The following is a 20,125-nucleotide window of genomic DNA, read 5'->3' on the forward strand; positions in this document are numbered from 1 at the left end:
CCAATTTTTGTCACCCTTTGTGATGTATTTATGTTGTAATTATTATCATCAAAACTCTATTCTTCAAAATAATTCTAAAAGTAGTAGAGAAGTAATTCATCTCCTTGATTCCGTGTACTGTCTACTGAATTTTACTGAAATTTTAAGGAACTTTATTTAATTTTTTTTTAAGATTTTATTTATTTATGTGACAGAGAGACAGCCAGCGAGAGAGGGAACACAGCAAGGGGAGTGGGAGAGGAAGAAGCAGGCTCCCAGCGGAGGAGCCTGATGTGGGGCTCGATCCCAGAATGCCGGGATCATGCCCTGAGCCGAAGGCAGACACTTAACGACTGCACTACCCAGGCGTCCCTGAAACTTTAAGGAACTTTAGAGAAAAGTTACAAACTTTTAAATTTGAGGGACTAGACAGCAGCTCAGAAGCATGCACCGATTTGATGGGAAAAAAGATTGTTCCTAAATAATATTAATAAATAATAAATGAATAAATAACTACCATCTACACCACAGCCAAACAGGGAACAACATAAAGCTTTCAGTTTTCTAGAAATTTGTATTTTGTGCTCCATGCCAAGCACTGCTTAGCCACTAAGCTGAATGGCTACATAAAATATAAAGTTCCTTAGAATATTTTATGCTTTGCTGGTAACCAATAGTTATCACTAATGAGAGACATTAGAATTATCATTATCAAAAACTAATATAATAATCTAACTATATACCATATTATCTAACTAAATAAATGTTCACATTCCAACAATTCAACTCTGTAATCAACCGCATAAGAATAGAATATAGTTATTATCTCCTAGGAAAGTGTTGCTGTCATGCCTGTGATTGCAGTTCTTTAAAAACACTAAGATAAATGTATTTCCTATCTACCATATGGTTTTATATGTTTTTTTGGATTTATGAAATAGTCTCAAATTTTTCTATTAGTCTACTTATTGAAAGTCACTTCCATGCCACCTCATAAAACCTATGAGAAATCATTTCTGCTATCAGAACCTGACAATTTATGCATATAAGCACTTTGCTATATATTATCTAAGAAAAATCCCGCTATGATATTAAGTATATTGTCATATTTTATACTTTAGGGAGTGAAGCAGGAGTGAATTTAGAGATCAAAGTAGACCGTGTATTAGTGAAGAAGCCAGGAGCCATACTGGGCAGCCCAAGAATGGACACCGTACTCACCATTTCATGCCACTTCAGGTTCTTGAACTTGTCTTGCTTCTGAAATCTGCCTGCAGACGCTATAACAACAATTCCTTGTTCTCTTGAGATGATATGTTCAAAGAAACAATAGTTTATGCAGCCTCTGGGAAGACTCCGCACAACTGAGTGATCAGCTTTGTTACAAAGCTGTGGACAGCTTGGAAATACAGTCTTCTTTATCCATTCTCCCTCTTTCACTGCCTCATTCTTCTTCTTCCCTAATTTTTTGTTTCTGGAAGTGTTTTCGCAAACAGGCTGTCACCAAACTGAGCCTTCTAAGGACTCCACGCTAGAATAGTTTCCCAGTGACTGGATCCTCCGAGCAAAATGAGGAGAGAGATCCCAAGCTAAAAGGTGTTCAGGGGGTCCAGGAACACAAAAGGGGAAGCCTAGGTACTTAAAACTGAAGTTAGGCAAAGAAAGGACTATCACATACAGAAGTGTGGACCCTGCTGTGAAAAGGCATTGCAGTCTTTGGAATAACAAAAGTAACAACAATTATCTTTGAAACTTTGGAAACATATCAAAATAATTACGTGAAAACAATTATTTGCATTTTTAGTAGTGCTCTATTTCGGTTTTATTCCTACACATTCTATCATTAGAATGGCTTTTAAAACTGCAACAGATTTCTGGCCAAATTTATATAAGTGTGTTTGTTTACAAATTGGTTCTCTTACACAGAGGGCAAAGAGAGACCAAAGAAAGAGGCAGACCACTCTAGATGGGAAAGCAGCAGTTTTCACAAGCAGGAAACTCATAGGTGAAGCTTGTCTTGGGAAATCACAAAAGGAGTAAATCTCTGCCCCTGCATGCCACAATCTTAAAAGTTTATAGACGAGCTTTAACGGGGTCAACTCACTTATATATTCAGTCCAGACGGTCTCATCTTGTCTCAAGCCTGAAACTTTGAAAACAGCACCCACTGTGGCAACGCCGGCCGAACATAAATTCCGAGGACAGGGTGTGGGGAGGAGCCTCCAATTGCCCAGATCCAGCTGGCAGGGTCAAGCGGAGGTCATGGCTTGTCAATGAGCTCCAACATCCTACACCTTATTAAGGGCTCTTACAATCTCATATGCCTCCTTTTCCACAATGTGCCCTGAACTGTCAACAAGGGGTTTCATTAGCAAGAAGGCAGCTCATCTGTTGGCTATCTGGCTGAATTAGAGGTAGATACCATAGCAACATGCAAGAGAAAACATAGATTAAGATAATGACTACCAAAATAAGTAACAATTTTTTTGTTAAGAATCTCATGATCTGAGACACTGATTTATTAAGTCCCCTAGGCTGGAGGTGAGTTCACTCTGGTGTTCATCTGTTCTCATGTGATTTAATAAAGATAATACATTCGCAGACTGATTAAGTAGGAACACATAACATTCTGTTTGGATAATGACACAGGTGCCTCCTTGCAAGGCAATAATAATATCCAAGGCCATCTTATCTTGGAGGACAACTGTTCTCCTCAGACACATTTCCATGTTTGGTAAAGACAGGCTTTGTTAGCGATCATTTAAAGCCTGTTGGGTGAATTTAATAAGGTGGATTTAATAATTTAATATAACATTCTCCAGGCCAATGGCAGGAGCAAAGAAGGTGGCCAAATGATCATACTACTGGAAAACAGAACATTTCCACCTGGGCTTGAGGAGAGGGAAGTTATCAGCTTTAGGAACTTGAGATCGTGTATATACCATACATTTTGGGTGGAGGAAACAGCACTGCCAGGCATGAGGAAATGGACTGGGGACACAGTATGCCAGAACAGGACCCTCATTTTCTCCCCTTTTTTACTAGTGTGTTTCTTTTTTATTTATTTTATTTTATTTTATTTTTGTTACGTAAATTAACCAACATATAGTACATCATTAGTTTCTGATGTAGTGTTCAGTGATTCATTAGTTGTGTATAACACCCAGTGCTCATCACCACACGTGCCCTCCTTAATACCCATCACCCTGTTACCCCATCCCCCCACCCTCCTCCCTTCTGTAACCCTCAGTTTGGTTCCCTGAGTCCGGAGTCTCTCATGGTTTGTCTCCCTCTCTGAGTTCTTCCCATTCAGTTTTCCCTCCCTTCCCTATGGTCCTCTGCACCATTCCTTATGTTCCACATACGAATGAAACCATATGATAATTGTCTTTCTCTGCTTGACTTCAAAAATGATATAGTAGACTTTCTAGTTTCCTTTCTGGGTTTGCTTACTCTAACCTAAAGGCAAAATTTACGCATAGAGTTTTGCAGAGTTTGACCTTATACCATATCAATGCCCAACATGCTCTCTGGAATTAAAGATATAAAAACAAATCCCAGATTCTTGTGAGTGAGAACATCCAACTTGCAGTATCAAAGGGACCTTTCTGACCATAACTGTTTCCCTCTAGAACCATCCATGGCACTGAGGGAGACAGAAAACTTCTAAGGGTTAACATGTGTTAGAGTATATTTGACTCCAATGTCAACCTGATCTGTCACCTTTTGTTTATCTCTGGGTGACCAGTAAATAGTGAGCTCAACATGTGGCCTCTGACCACCTCCAGTGGCCCTCACCTGGAGGCATTCCTGGCCTACATCCCATACCCAGGGTGTGGGAGCCATCTGTTCTACATAAGACCACATCCCTGAGCCCTCTGCTGAAGTAGGTGGGGTATCAGGGATGGTAAGGGGCAGGTGGGGGGCGTCTAAACTGTTTCAGTTTTAAGGCTTTCCACAGGCGAACCAACTGTGTTGGGTTGCCAGTCTATCTGTTCAGGTGTGGTGCTGGCAGCAATGAGGTCAAACCACAGTTGCTTCCAGGTTACTTTGACCAGACTCCTTACAGTCAATTCTGATAGCCTTTTGAATTTTTGAGCACCCTCTCTGTCTTGAGTCTTTCAAACAGCCTATAACCAAACCTAGGATTTGTCATTTTCCCCCAGATCATTAATGGATTGCCCAACATCATAAATATCTATTCCATGACTGGACACAGCATGAATGTCAATGTCCCATATCAGATGCTGGGGGTAGACTGGAGTATTTGACTTTCATTTCTGCAGTAAATGTGGCATGATCAGGGCCTTCAAAGACAGGAGTGTGGATGGTCTGTTTCATTCCCAACTTCCTAAGGCTTTGTTGTACTTCCTCTATAAACTTCCAGACTCACACATGCCCTGGGAGATTCCCCCTCATTGGACCAACACTACCTGCAGGCTAGAATAATCTGATCTATAAAGAAGTGAGTATCTTGAACCCCCAGAAGGCCATGTAGGTGGAGGGCAGAGTGTTGCTCATTTTCTCTGCCTCCTGCCCCGTCAGAGAAATGCCATCCTCCTCCCCAGCCATCCTAACCATGCCTGGATATTTTCCCTGACCTTTTTCTGGGACTTCGCAGCTATATCAGCAAGCTCAGTGGGAGTATATTCTCTCATCAAAACATTTCCCGAATTGGGTGCTGCCTGGCTGGCTGGAGTTGTTGCTTGCTTTTGCTTCCCTCTGTATTAGGGGCTGGATGGTACAGGGATTTTGTCTGTTTCACTGTCAATCACCACAACATCCTCCATTCACTTTCCTCACTTTCCCAGGGATTCCACCTCTGAAGTTCCAATCAGTCTTTGTCACAGCACTTGGACCTTAATCCACAGCAGCCTGCACCTTCTTAGCTTTGTAAAATGGCAGATGAAGGTCTCCACTTACTATCCTGCTCTCTCACCTTGTCCGCCAGCTCCAAAGCTAGAAAAGTCGTGACCAACCACTCATCCTTTTCTAAACTCACCTCTTCTTCCAACTTTCTAACTTGAGCTTCAGCCTCTAGTTGACATTGGTAACTAGCTATACTGCCCACAATAGAGGCCAGCCCACAGCAGCAGCCACCCATTCTCTTCTCTGCCACTGATCTATGCACAGTTCTTCAAACAAGTGCATTTGACTAGCTGGCATTTTGGAGGTGTCCCCATATTCACACTGCTGTCCACAAGCACCTAATATATAGGCCACCCTCCTCACATAGGGGTTGATAGCCAACTCGGGATTTCTCCCCTTAGATGCCTCTTTCCCAAGGCCCATTTTTTTTGGTCTCCTGGCAAGCTCACCAATTTTTGGTTTACAAATTGGCCTCCTTACACAGAGTGTTAGAAGAGACCAAAAAGAGAGGCAGACCACTCCAGATTGGTAGGTGGCAGCTTAGTAAGCAAGGTAACTTATACATGAGGCTTGTCTTAGGCAGTCAAGATGAGTAGATCTCTGCACCTGCCTACCAGAATCTTAAAGGTTTATATAGATGCCTTAATTGGGTTCAGTGACATATTCAGTGCAGATCATCTTAACACCTTGCTCTCTCAAGATTGTGTCCTTGAAGAGGCTCCTCCTGTGGGAACTGTGGGAAAACTTAATATTCCAAGGACAGGGGAGAAGGTAAGTAACCTCCAATTGCCCAGGTCCAGTGCACAGATGAAACAGTGGTCACATCCTCTCAATGACCTCCTTCAGCATAGTCTAATGCTTATTATAGGAAGTGTGGTCTATGAGCAGCAGCGTTGGCTTCATCTGGGATCTTGTTAGAAATGAATCATTTCAGGCCCTTCTTCAGACCTGTTGAGTCTGCTTTGCTTCTTACTAATATTCACTGATGATTCACATGCATTGAAGTTTGAAAAACATTAAACATTGAAAAACATAAACATTGTCTCCATAAAGACAAATCAATTTGTTAAATGGTACCTTAGTAAATAAAACCTGATTATTGTTTCCAAGGAGCAAAATGCTGGTTGAGTGAGGGGGGAAAAGGAGAAGAAACTAACAAATACTGAGTACTTACACTAAGTCAGGCACTTTACTTGAAGACTCACTAATGTTATCACATTTAATATTACCACAAAAACTCAATGGAGCAGTATTATAACCCTACTTCACTGATGAGTATACTGAGGTTAAATAACTTATCAGAGATCACATACTCAATAAATCTTGGTCAAATAGTTCTGTGTCCAAAAATTACACACCCTCTTCTGTACCCAAAGTTCAATGCACATGAAAAAGTTATCAATAATTCATGAGAAAACTGAGAATAATAAGTAAATACATTTGGCACAGATTTTAAATTATCAAAGTGATAAGAAGACAGTATTATCATTGTGGACTGGTTTACTAAAAAAAATGATTCACAGAAGGTTGAATTAGAAAATGCTATAAGATAAACTTATACTATTTATGATATCAGCTACATATTTAGCACTGTGCTAAGTAAACTTTTACATTCATTATCTGATTCTAAACCAGCCTCATTAGGTGCAAAATATTTGCCAATTTGGAGATTAAGAAACAAGACAAACAAACAAAAAACAGAGACTCAATGAGTTTAAGAAATAAACTAAGTTCACAGAGCAAATAAGGGACAGAATTGTGAGTTCAGAGTATCTAAAGCTATGACATTCCCAAATACCATTGGGAGTTGAAACAAATGTTTGTTATAAGGTGGCAGAAGTCTGAGTTTGTAAATTTATTTCAGATTGTAACTGTTTTGACAGATAGAACCAACATTAATGATCTTATTGATATTGCATTAAGGTATTTGCTTAGTAAGTCCATTTGCTGACAAATTTCAATTTCTTCCCTACTCATGCTTTCATTGAGTTATAACTAATTCTTATGAATATTTTCTTGACTTCAAATAATCCAGTTCCTCCTGAAATAGAAAAAGAGAAATAAAAACACTTGAAGACGAAAAATACAACCTTCAAAAATAATATGTAACTTACCCTCCAAGTGTAAAACTATAATATCACGTGCTTAATAACACAGGAAAAATAAAAATATCTAAAGTCTCCTTAGGGGTGGATCAACATTACTATAAAGTTACATTATTTTCCATTATGTCGGAGGGTATCACACTGGTCTTCAGTAGAGAATCATTTTCTTGCTGTTTAATAATACCAAGCAACTAGTAATCCAATAAAAAACAAATCAGCAGGGCTATTTGATGTCACATATAACTCCAAGAGAGACCATTTCAATGAGTGTATAACCTACATCTCTAAGTAATAAGAATGTTTCATTGTATTATTCAGTACCTTGCAGAGGCCCATTAAATGTTTACTGAAAGGAATTTAATTGGGAGTAAAGCCAAAAAGTCTGTTGGTAAAAGTGTATATGAAATGTTGTATTAATTTCTACATACTTTATCTTTGCACTCTCTACTCTCCTTGGTTTTCATAGCAACAAATATGAAATTACTGATGCATGATACCTGTGAGAAGCAACGCAAATAATTCCAAAAGGAGAAATTAAAGGGATGGTAATAATAATATATATAATCATTTTATTAAACTTTAATATATAGCTTTTATATTCATAGACATAGATATTAAGTTCTTATGTTCACACACAGAATATACTTAATATATTATCTAGTCCAACTTCCCATTTATACATTCATTTAGCCCTATTTATTTTTAATTGATTTATATATTAATTCATATATGCATTCACTTAAACTCCTTAATGTTTATTTGCTTTAATGAAAATCAGGGAGAATAGGACTCGCCTCATAGGCTTTTCATAAATATTCAATGAAATAATCAATGCTAAATGTACAACATATTATCTGATAAATGGTATACACTAATATTACTATTATTAAATTAAATATATATTTTATTGAGAGTCTGATATGAGCAAGGCTCTGTGATGAAAAAAAAAGAATAAACATGTAACCAACTCTCTAGTTACATCTTGATAAAGAAATTAAGAAATATACCCATATAATATTAATAAAGGAATGTGATGATAGGTTCCAGAGGAAAAAGTTTTTGAGAGGGCAGAGATTTCCAAAGACCAAAGTCCTTCCTTCTACAGTACATAATGACAAGCGCTTTCGAATTTTCTTTTGGAAGTTTTTTCACTGATTCACTAGGCAGTCCATTCCATTTTTGAAGAAGTTTAATTATTAGAAATAATATTCCATTATCCCATATGGAAGCTGACTTCAGTACTTTTCAAAATATTTTCCATTCTATTTCTAACCTCTATCAGGTAAATATCAAGCAAATGCAAATCAAATGGGAGAAATGCTCAATTATTTTCTTCAGTTTTTTTTTCTTTTTACACAGAAGCTAGTAAATGTAAGTGAATTTTTCTATATATAACACTATTAGTTTTATTTCTGCTGACTTCTAAATAAAATAGCCTAGCCAAAAGGATAAATAACAGACCGACCTAGCCACATGTTCTCAATATATTATTAAACTGCACTGTATTTCCTTTGGGAAGAAATTACACTGCTATTTCCTTTACATTTTTTATATCAATAGATGTCTGAATTTCACTTGAGCTACAGAAGAGGGCTGAAGGAATAAAATTTGACAAAGCTGGATTCAACTAATGAGAGGTAAGGGAGTTCAGAGAAGCTTGAGTTTTGCCATGAACTCTAGTTTTCATTATAGTGTTTGGGGAAACAGGATATATCAAGGAGAGGGATTAAATGGCATAGGAAAGGGTGAACATAATTAGATTTTATGTTTGAAGAGGTATACTGGAAAATATGCTGTCAAAATCTGACACATACCTTCAGTTTTTCAGTTACAGGCAATATTGTTTCCCCAAATAAGACTATTTTTAAAGTATTTATTCACTTGGTGTTTTCCAATTTGAGCCAAATTATTGAGCTTCTTGTTGACATTATTTGTTACTGGAAATGAGAGAAATGAATGTGATATTTGCCTTAGAATGCTCATTCTCATATTCTGCTCTTGTGATGTCACATCTTACCTGTCTACATTTGGTGTTGCTTATTACTGTAGGCAGCAAGAGATGTGCACATGTCAAACTGCCTCTAGCTAGCAAATATATTTCTGGGAGACATAATGTTTTAAGCAGGAAACACAGGAACATGTCTACAAGCCAATCTGTCGACAAGTAATAAAGTATTCATACTATACCTCCAGCACAAGAAGTTGAAAGGAAGCTCTTACTGGTAACATTCCCCTGCATGTATTAAAAAACTAATAATCAGGAAAAAAAAAAGTCTTTACTCTTACAAAAACAAGTTTTACAAAGATTTGGGTTAAACGCAAATGAATTGTTAAAACTATTAAATGAGAATTTCTAGCTCCTTTTTTTTCTTAGGTTATTCAATGAATGCTTTAATACATATATAACATATAGTTAATGTTATTTCTACTATAGGATTCTACTGTTATTAGGAAAAAATGATTCACAATCCCAGAAAATTTATTTCCTATATTTCCTTAATCATGCATTATGCCTCTGAAACTCCAACCCAAAAAGAAAATAAGAAATAAAAGAAAAATAAAAACTATCAAAGAAATTTTTCACAATGACATGTTTTAAAAAATTTTTCTAAAGACTTTATTTATTTATTTGAGAGCAAGAGAGAGAGCACAAAAGCAGGATAGGGGCAAAGGGAGAGGGAGAAGCAGACTCCTTACTGAGCAGGGAGCACAATCTGGGGCTCTATCCCAGGACCCTAGGATGACAACTGGAGCCCAAGATAGACACTTAACCAATTGAGCCACCCAAACACCCCACAATGACATCTGACTTAAACAAATAACAACATCTTAATTACATGCAAAATTTAACTTCATTTAAAACTTTTAAGAACAAATTATATTAAAGGAATACCTGCATTTAAAGTAAAAATGTTAATGTAATATTCAATATTTCATATTTTCTGAGTAAATGAGCATTTAAAATATTAAGCCACAGATTTCCATTTCTGGTCAAGATGGAATGACAATGACCAGATTTACTCTACTCACTGAAACAAACCATTATCAGGTAGAATATATGAAATATTTATTTTTAAGACACCAAATACCAGAAAATAAAGGCTAGTGATCCTTGAGAGATGGTACATGAATGTTGTGAGCTCTATGTGATTCCATGCTACTGGAGAGACAACTTCACAATGCATGGGACATTCAGTAGTGTATATCAACACCCCCCCAAAAAATAATACAATTTAAAAATGGACAGAAAACATGAACAGACATTTCTCCAAAGAAGACATACAGATGATCCATAGACATATGAAAAGATGCTCACCATCACTTATCATCAAGGAAATGCAAATGCCAGCTCAATAATGGGAAGTAATTAGCCTTAGACTGAGACCTACTCTAGTCCTTTGTAATAAATCTTAGAAGCAAAATTTAATGGACAAAATAATGTTCAAGTTATTTAACTGAATCCCAGAAGAAAGCTCAAAAGTATTTATAGAAATACAAAAATATCCAACATTCAAGAGGGAACATTCACAATTACCAAGCATGCAAAAAGTAGGAAAAAGCCAACCCAGAACTAACACATGTGCTAGAGTTAGCAAACATTATAAGAATTATAACAGTTATATTCCACCTGTTCAAAACCTAAAGGATAATCATAGAAACTACTAAAAATATACCAAAGTATACAGAATTAAGAAACTTATAAAGATCACAGCAGCAATAAATTAAATATATGACTAGGAAACAAACAAGAAGCAATGAAACCCTAAATTGTGTCCTTGGGAATATCATTAAATTAGTAAACAGCTAGCCAAATAGATCATGGAAAAAGGAAGACTTCATTAGACATCCTACAGATATTAAATGGTAAGAATGTATTGTGAAAAATCATATGCTAATAAGTCTGAAAATTTAGATGAAATTACAAATTCTACCTCAAAAGAAAGCTCATTCAGAAGGAAATATCCTGGGGCGCCTGGGTGGCACAGCGGTTAAGCGTCTGCCTTCGGCTCAGGGCGTGATCCTGGCATTGTGGGATCGAGCCCCATGTCAGGCTCCTCTGCGTGAGCCTGCTTTTTCCTCTCCCATTCCCCCTGCTTGTGTTCCCCCTCTCGCTGGCTGTCTCTATCTCTGTCAAATAAATAAAATCTTTAAAAAAAAAAAAAAAAAGAAGGAAATATCCTGAATATCTCTACATCTATTAAAGAAACAGAATTTGTAGTAAAAAACCTGCTAACAACAAAAACAAGTCAAACCGAAATGGGTTCACTGGTGAATTTTACAAAACATTTAAGAAAAAATAATACCAATTCCACATATGCTTTTACCAGAAATGAAAAGGAAATAATACTTTCCAACTATTTTTATGAAGCTGGCATTATCCTGATACCAAAAGTAGTCATACATTACACAAAAACTGTACAGAAACTTCTTCAACCTTATAAAAAGTACCTATGAAAACCCTACAGGTAACATCTTACTTAATGGTGAATGAATAAATGTACTCCACCTAAAGTCAGTAACAAGACCATAATGTCCATTCTCATCACTTCTATTCAATGTTGTATTGTAGCTCCAAGCCAATGCAATAAGGAAAGAAAAAAAATGAATCCAAGTGCCCAGATTGAAATGAAAGAAGTGAAATTCTTTATTTGCAGACAATGTTATCATCTCTATGGAAAAACTGATAAACTACTACAACTAAGTGAGTTTTACAGGGTCCCAAGATAGAAGACCAATAGCAAAAATTAATTATATTTTATACTAGCACCATCAGAAAACAAATCAGAAAATTAAATTTAAAAACAATACCATTTAAAATAGCACCAGAAATTTGAAATACCTACAAAGAAACCTGACAAAATTTTGATAGATCTGTACAGAAAAACTACAAAATATTGCTGAGAAAACTTAAATATGACTTAATGAATGGAGAGATAAGCCTTTGTTGTAGGTTAGAAGACTCAGTATCACTAAGATGAAAATGATTTCCAAATTGATCTATGGAATTAATGCAATCCCAACTTAAAATCTAGCAGGCTTTCTTCTTTAGAAATGAAAAACTGTTTCTGAAAATCATATGGAAATACAAAGAACAATTTTGGAAAAGCAAAACAAAGACTACCTATTTCTAGGTTCTTTATAAAGATTCTACAATCAAGAGTGTGTGGTGTTGTCATTAATAATATCACAATTATATCAAGAGAATTGTTTAGTTCAGGCATAGGTCTAACATATAGACAACTGATTTTTGACAAAAGTACACAGGCAATTCAATGAAGAAATGATAGTCTTTTCAACAAATGGTATTAGAACAACTGAATATGCAAAATAAAATAAACTTAAGTTACACACATTATACCACACACAACAATATAAAATGAATCATAGAAAACTATGAAGATTATAGAGTAAATATATGAGAAATTGGTGATGTTGAGTTAGCTAAGAATTTTAAAATATGGCAAAAAGTATAATCTGTAAAACAAAAAAAATTTGGCTTTATTGAATTAAAAATTTCTGCTCTTCTAAAGGAAATATTAGGAGAATGAAAAGAGAAGCCATAGACTGGGAAGAAATATTTGCAAATAACATATTGATAAATGACTTTTCTATATATTATATATAGAAATTCTCAAAACTCAATAGTCTGGAAAGAATCCATTTTTTAAAATGGGTAAAAAAATGTGAACAGACACTTCCAGAAAAACCTACAGATAAATTACATAGATGATAGATAGATAAATTATATATAGACAGCAAATGGACTGAAAGATGGGCAATATCACTAGTTATTTGTTGAATGAAAATTACAACTGTAGTGAGAAAATACTACATACCTATAAGAACTGCTAAATATAAACAAACAAATAAATAAGATTGAGCTTACCACATGTTGATAAGGGCATGGAACTGAAATTCCCTGGGAGATGATTTTTCCAAGTGACATATCCGATAAAGGGCTAGCACCCAAAATATCTAAAGAATATATGAAACTCAACACCCCCCCCCAAAATAATACAATTTAAAAATGGACAGAAGACATGAACAGGCATTTCTCCAAAGAAGACATACAGATGGTCCACAGACATATGAAAAGATGCTCACCATCACTTATCATCAAGGAAATGTAAATCAAAACTATAATGAGGTATCACCTTACATCTGTCAAAATGGCGTAAATCAACAACACAAGAAACAACAGGTGTTGATGACGATGTGGAGAAAAAGGAATGCTTGTGCACTCTTGGTGGGAATGCAAACTGGTACAGCCACTCTCGAAAACAGCATAGAGGTTCCTCAAAAAGTTAGAAATAGAACTACCTTATAATCCAGCAATTGCAGTACTGGGTATTTACCAAAAGAATACAAAAACATGAATTCAAAGGGATACATGCATCCTTATGTTTATAGCAGTATTTCTACAATAGCCAAGATAAGGAAGCAGTCCAAGTGTCCATTAACTGATGAGTGGAAAAGATGATGTGATACATATATCTACATATACACATGTGATATATATGTTCATACATATATATACACACACAGAATGAAATATTTTACAGCCATAAAAGAAATGAAATCTTGCCATTTTCAATGACATGGATGGAGCTAGAGAGTATAGTGCTAAGCAAAATAAATCAGACAGTGATAGACAAATACCATACAATTCCACTTATGTGGAATTTAAGAAACAAACAAGCAAAGGGGAAAATGAGAGAGAGAGACAAAGTAAGAAATTAGATTTTTAACTATAGAGAACAAACTGATGGTTATTAGAGGGGAGGGGATGGGGGAATTGTTTAAATAGGTGATGCGGATTAAGGTATACACTCATGATGAGCACTGGGTATAGTATGGACGTGTCGAATCACTATATTGTACCCCTGAAACCCTGAAACTAATATAATACTGTATATTAACTAACTGGAATTAAAACAAAAACTTAAGGTAAAAAATTAAAAATAAAAACATAAAAGAAAGGAAGAAAAAAAAGAAGAACTGAAATTCTCATACATTGATGTTGAGAATATAAAATGGTACAATCTCTTTGGAAAACAGCTGCAAGTTCCTTAAATAATGTATCTGAAAAACATGAAACTAACATACTATCTAGCCATTCCTTTCCTAGCTTTTACCCAAGATAAATAAGACCACATGTTCATATAAAAGACCTGTACATGACTGATCAGAACAGCTTATTTATATTAGCCAAAAGTCTGCTAACAACCCACATGCCAGCAAGTGAATGGATAATCAAACTGTGGTATATTCGTATAATGTAATACTACTCAGCAATAAAAAGTAAGAAACTACCAATACATGCTACAACATGGATTAATCCCAATATATTTATGTCAAGTAAAAGAAGACTGACATAAAGAGTGCAATTTTACTTATAAAAAGTTCTGGAAAACTGTTAGAAATCTAGATGTCAAAAAGCAGATGAGTGTTTTCCTGAAGAGGGGAGGAGTGGGAGAGAGATGACTCATGGACAGAAAGAAATTTGGTAGTGATAGATAGGTTCACTTTCTTACTTGTGGATATGGTTTCACTGTTATATACACCAAAACTTATCAAATTGAAAAAATTTAAATATGTGCAGCTTATTATATGATACTTATTTCTCAATAAATTTGATAAAATATATAATTACAAATTGTTTTCACTAAATAGCTTACCATGTACTTCAACATGATTTTGAGATCATCATTATAAATTATTATAACATATTCCAGATTCGTAAGTTCTTTGTACGTATATATTTATTTAAGACAAAGAAACATGTCATTTTACACTTCCTCAATAACAAGTTCTAGGACCTTGGAACTATACATACATTTTTTAAAAGTATTGAGACAATTGGAGTGGGCATAGCTGTCAGTTACCCTGCTAGGATGTCCCTGCTCTAGATGATAACCTAAATTAGAAATTACATGTTCTAATTCAACTAGAAGAAAGTACAGAAAAGCAAGTGTTAAGATGTATGTTTGCATGTATTTATACTTTAGTGAAACTATGTTGAAAGGTGCTTGCTTATATGTGAGAGAGATTCTATAAGTTGCCAACTACATCTCTTCATTTTAGACTGAAGGAAATGTACTTACTACTCTTAAAATAAGGAAATTATATAAATTTTGTATATGGGAGCTTTGCATTAGCTACAACTCTAAAATGACATTGAAGTGGAATAAAGTATCGTAAGTTGGGTTCCCTAGAAACAGACCCTGAGACAAATATTTGAGGCAATCCTAGAAAGTAACAGTAGGGTAATGAGGAAAGACAAGACAAGGAAATCAATATAGGGTATTAGTAAGCAAGATATCATTTTCAACAAGTAGAACTCAGTCCCACTGGAAATATCCCACTGGGAGACTGTATATATAGAGAGGGTGTATATATATATATAGAGTATAGAAGAGGCCGGAAGATGGTGTTTCTATTTTCCAATTCTCCTTCATCATTGTTTGAGAGCTGCTCCTGGGTATCCTGTCTCTTACACTTCCACATACTCCATGTGAGGGGCTGAGCATACTCCTCAGGGCAGAGAAGGCCCTTAGAAAGTAGAGCACCCATAGGGTGCCTGGGTGACTCAGCCGGTTAAGCCACCAACTCTTGATTTTTGTTTGGGTCATGATCTCAGGGCTCTAGGATCGAGCCCTGCATGGCAGCTCTCTGCACTGAGCAGGGAGTTTGCGTGAGGATTCTCTCTTCCTCTCCCTCTGCCCCTCCCCCTCCCTCTCTCAAATAAATACATAACTCTTAAAAAAAAAAAAAAGAAGTATGCTACGCACTTAAGCTGAGTGCTGAAGTGATATGGGTGACAGTTGCTCCTTCTGAAGGAAGGAAAAATTGCATTCTATATTCCTCAAGAATTTGCTAAGTATTACTCATACAAATGGAGATTCAGAAACAAGAATGAAGACTAGAGCAGCATTTAATAGAAACAATGTTTCTATAAGCATACACTAGGTTAATTAACATTAGGTTAAAACAAACAAGCACAAGTCTCAGTCCAAAGAACCAGGAATTTGGAACTATAAATTAAAGATAAAATGAGTAGAGGCAACCACAGTTATCCAGCTAGACTCTCATGAGCTCTGGTATAAAATTATATGCATTTGCAGAGATAATACTATAAAACCTATGGAATGGTGAAAGAAGCAATTGGAAGAACTTTATTAGCTGAGATTTTACAGATTACAATGTAATAATGATGCAGAAGTCACCTCATATAAAGGGGTTTTATTATAAAGCTACATGGAAGGAAGGGAACCCAAGAAAGTGTCATAACAGGAAAATCTGATCAGTACATTTGTTGTTCAGGATGCAGCCGTAGTTCTGGAGCACCGGTTATCAGCCTTTAATGACCTCATCAGCTTGTTTTTCTTTCAACAGAGAATATCTCATAGCCCTACTCTAGGGACTTGGCAACAAAAAATCACTTTTCCTCCTTTCTTCATTTCTGCTTCTGTGGCTACTCTTTCCTTCCAACGTCTCTTACTATGGTTCCCTCTTTCTCTGCTCCATATTCAAATTCCCTAAGTGATATGATCTAACTGTATCAGTTGTCTCTCTAGAGGCAACCCTATTAAGCAACATTCTTATTCCAAGCCTGTTTAGGAAAGGTTGTCTTTGCTAGGGGGCAGATTCGAGTCCAGCAGTTGTATCATGGTAGCCCAGTCAGGTGACAAAAAACCTGACCACCTGTGAAAAGGTGTCTGTTTCTGGTCGCTCTCTTTTAGAAGGGAAATTGAGTGTGCCGCTGAGTCTTTCTTGAAATCTACCAGGAAAGGGAGAGCAAATGGTTAGGGTTCCACTAAGATTCTCTCTATGAGTAAATATGTTTCCTGGAATGGGGTAACAGATTTATATAGTGAAACCATTAGCTAACGTTTATTATATTAGTTTCTTAAGAAAGACTCAGCAGTATGACACAGACATCGTAGCTTTGATAGTGACATGGCAAATTGGTTGAGAAATTGACACTTGAATCAGAGACCATCCCAAGCAGACAATCTATTAGCAGAAGTATTGGAGAACAAATGTATATGTTCTCATAATGGCAACTGGTGCCTTTTGACCTTTCTAGTATGTTCACAATTTTGCTTAAGGCAAGCCCTAACAGCCATCAGTATAAATTCCTGTTTATTTATTCAGAATTCAGGACATCACTTTCATTCTTTAAAAATTAAAATAATAAGGCAATGTTACCAAAAAATACCCCTCATGCATTTTAATGATACTGTTTTTTTAAGTAAGCAGTTTCTAAAGCAATTTCAGATTTAATTGTGATTTATATATGACAAACAAAAAAGTTGTATTGACATCATCATTATCAGTAGCGTAGCTAAATTAATATAATTGAAAAATGACCATGTGTCAACTCACCACAATAAATATATTTTAAACATCTTGAACTGGCATAGCACTTACAATTAAGTTGCACAATATAGCTTCAAATAGAAGCCATGGCAAAAACTTTTTTTTAACTTGTGGCTTCAGCTACAAGGTGACTCTAATTTAAGGGAAACTTTAATTATTAATATTTCTGAGAAATGCATAAACTCCCTTCCCTTTTGCCCTCAATAACAACAGCACCTACAGGCAATGTATTTTCTAATATTCTTATTACTTCATCTGTTAGCAGTTTGTTAAACAAAAACAAAAACAAAAACCTGACAATACCAAAGCTAGTAATGAAGTTGGCTGGTGAATCATAATGCTGTACATCTTACTGACATAGAGCATAGATGTCTTAATAATTGGCTATAGATGAGTGCAAAAGAGTGAAGAGATTTTACAGAAGATAATTCTTGCATATCATGTCTAAAAGCTGAAGGGAAATACGAATATTTCAAATAAAATACATATTTTGAATATTCTAACTTCTGGCATTGTACCAGGGGCTGTGGGTAACATAAAGAAGAATAAAACACAGTTTCTGATTACTGTGAGCTTAGAATCTATGAAAAGTTAAGTAAATTCCAATAACAGTTCAAGATAATAAAAGAAAATTTGACATATTGGCCCATGACTAATATAACCTATGTAGATGATAATTGCATTAAGTGCTCTGTACATGATGATTGCATGTTAGGAAAGTTAAATTGGGAATCACACTGAATATGCTTAAGTTTAGTTTAAACTGAGCTACAGACTCTATTTTAATGTTTTAGTTTTAAAGAGACATTGAATTAGAGATAATTTTATACTTCTCAGAATACAAATGAAAATATTTATATCTCAAAGTGCTATTCACAATGCTCTAATTATGATGAAGCAAATCAGTTAATAAGAATTATGCTCCCAAACCCTAGAAGAAAATAGCCTGTGACCAACCTGTACAAAAGCAACGTGATGCAGGGAGACATGCGAAGAGGACTGCGGAAAGCCTGAAGTCTTGACGAAGAGCGGGGATGCTGCTGTGTACAGCTTGCTTATTTGGATGATGCCCCATGACTACTCACCCTTCCTATAATTCACTTGTAAGAACAAGCTACAGGAAAAACGGGTGCTACAGCCATCAAGTCACCATCCAGACATGGCCATTAATATGCTCTCTATCCTGCTGCATCTATCATGAGGGGGATCCATCATGTCTGGGAGGTTTAATCATTTGCTTCCCTTTGTTTTTTCTCAAGTATACCTAATAGGCCTGTTTCCCCATTTTTTTAAGTGCCACCTATGGAGTGTTCAAATTTGTCTGTTGTGTACAGGGAAGGAGAAGAGACTGGAGAGCTAAGGGGTAGAAATAGTTTTCTCTTATTTTCCCCTGATTCCTTTGGTTGTTCTCCTTTAGGGTCATTTGCAAATGTGGAGGCAGTTTTAGTTAGCTCTGGCTCGCAGGGACCAGGGGACATACATGGTAAATATCCTACAATCTATGTCAGAGCTGTGCAGAATGAAGAATTTTCCCATCAAATGTGTTAATAGGGACCCCACTGAGAAGCACTGTATACTTAGAAGGGTTTTAGAGGAGGAAACCATTACCTCAAATTTAGTAGATATTTTGGGAAGTAGATTTGTTTAATATCTATCATATATATGACCCGAGGTAGCCTGTACTTTATGCCTTAAATGTGCTTGTAAACATAATGTAAATTTTTTAAAAATTAGAGTAAATTCTATTGGAGATTACTATATCTTCTCACTGCTATCCCAGTCCCACTAAATTATCATAGTGGAAATTATTCAGCAAAAATATTTGCAAAGATTTTTATTGCATCTAATCAAGAAATAAAACTCCAAGGAAATGGCTATATAAGTATTATTTACAATCATTAAATCATGATCAAAGATACTCATTTATATAATTTTAAAGCATGCAAACTGTATGTGTTTATATGTTTCTTGCTAAGGAGAGAGATTGATAGACATATAATCATGGAAATTTATCTAATGTGACATGCAAATCACTCTGAACACTTCAAAAGGAGAGAACAAATTTTTGTGACAACAGCGAAATGATCCTGTATCTGCTTTGTGTACCGAATGTGTGTGTTTGTTTCTTGCATTATCCAGCTGAGGCAGTTTTAACAGGAGGTTAAGAATACAGTTCAGGAAACAGACTGCCTGGGTTTAAATTACAGCTCTGCCACTTACTAGTACAATGACCTTGAGCAAAGTATTTAGCCCCTCTGTACCTTTGTTCCTCCATCTTTAAATTAGAATATGAACAGTGTGCTATAAATGTTAGATATTGCAATATAGAGCACTAGGTTTAAAAAGATGTATTTTTACTTGTGATTTTTTTTAAATAAAAAAAAACAAAGTGACTATGACCATGTTGTTTAAACCAGTCTATCTTTACTCTTAATGCAGCTCAAAACAAAAAAGAAACCCCCATAGAGGAAAACCCATTAAATACACCATATTATTAATAAAATAATGCACACTGAAAGGGGTATTTTATAGCATTTTGCAGACTTTTCATAGCCTATCTCAGAGAATCACTTTTTAATTTTACTTTAGCTATCATGGAAATCACAAAATACTTATGATGTTCTGCCTCAGGGTTTATTCCCAGTGATGTTGCCCTGGCAATGGTGATGTATTGTGTTCTTTAGGTGTTAGATCAGTATTTCTTCTTTGTTGACCAGGAAGCCAGAAAACACATAGCAATTAAAAAGATGTACAGTCTAATATAGTCTAATTAAAGATGATTACCCACA

At 35.6% G+C, this 20,125-nt stretch overlaps 1 long non-coding RNA gene across 2 annotated transcripts in view; it reads right to left on the reverse strand.

Annotated features, from left to right (window-relative positions):
• Nucleotides 1-6,688: 6,688 nt before the first annotated feature.
• Nucleotides 6,689-20,125, reverse strand: part of LOC103663008 — a 68,788-nt gene continuing 55,351 nt past the window's right edge. Inside the window, exons 3-4 of one of the 2 annotated variants that reach the window (XR_568627.1) lie at nucleotides 8,768-8,890; nucleotides 6,689-6,889 (exon numbers count right to left, since the gene is read on the reverse strand). This is a non-coding gene — a long non-coding RNA (uncharacterized LOC103663008). The remainder of the gene's footprint in view (nucleotides 6,890-8,767; nucleotides 8,891-20,125) is intronic. The other variant, XR_568628.1, reaches the window with a different exon arrangement.

This window comes from Ursus maritimus, unplaced genomic scaffold, assembly GCF_017311325.1.
Source record: "Ursus maritimus isolate PB19 unplaced genomic scaffold, ASM1731132v1 scaffold_12, whole genome shotgun sequence".
NCBI lineage: Eukaryota > Metazoa > Chordata > Mammalia > Carnivora > Ursidae > Ursus > Ursus maritimus.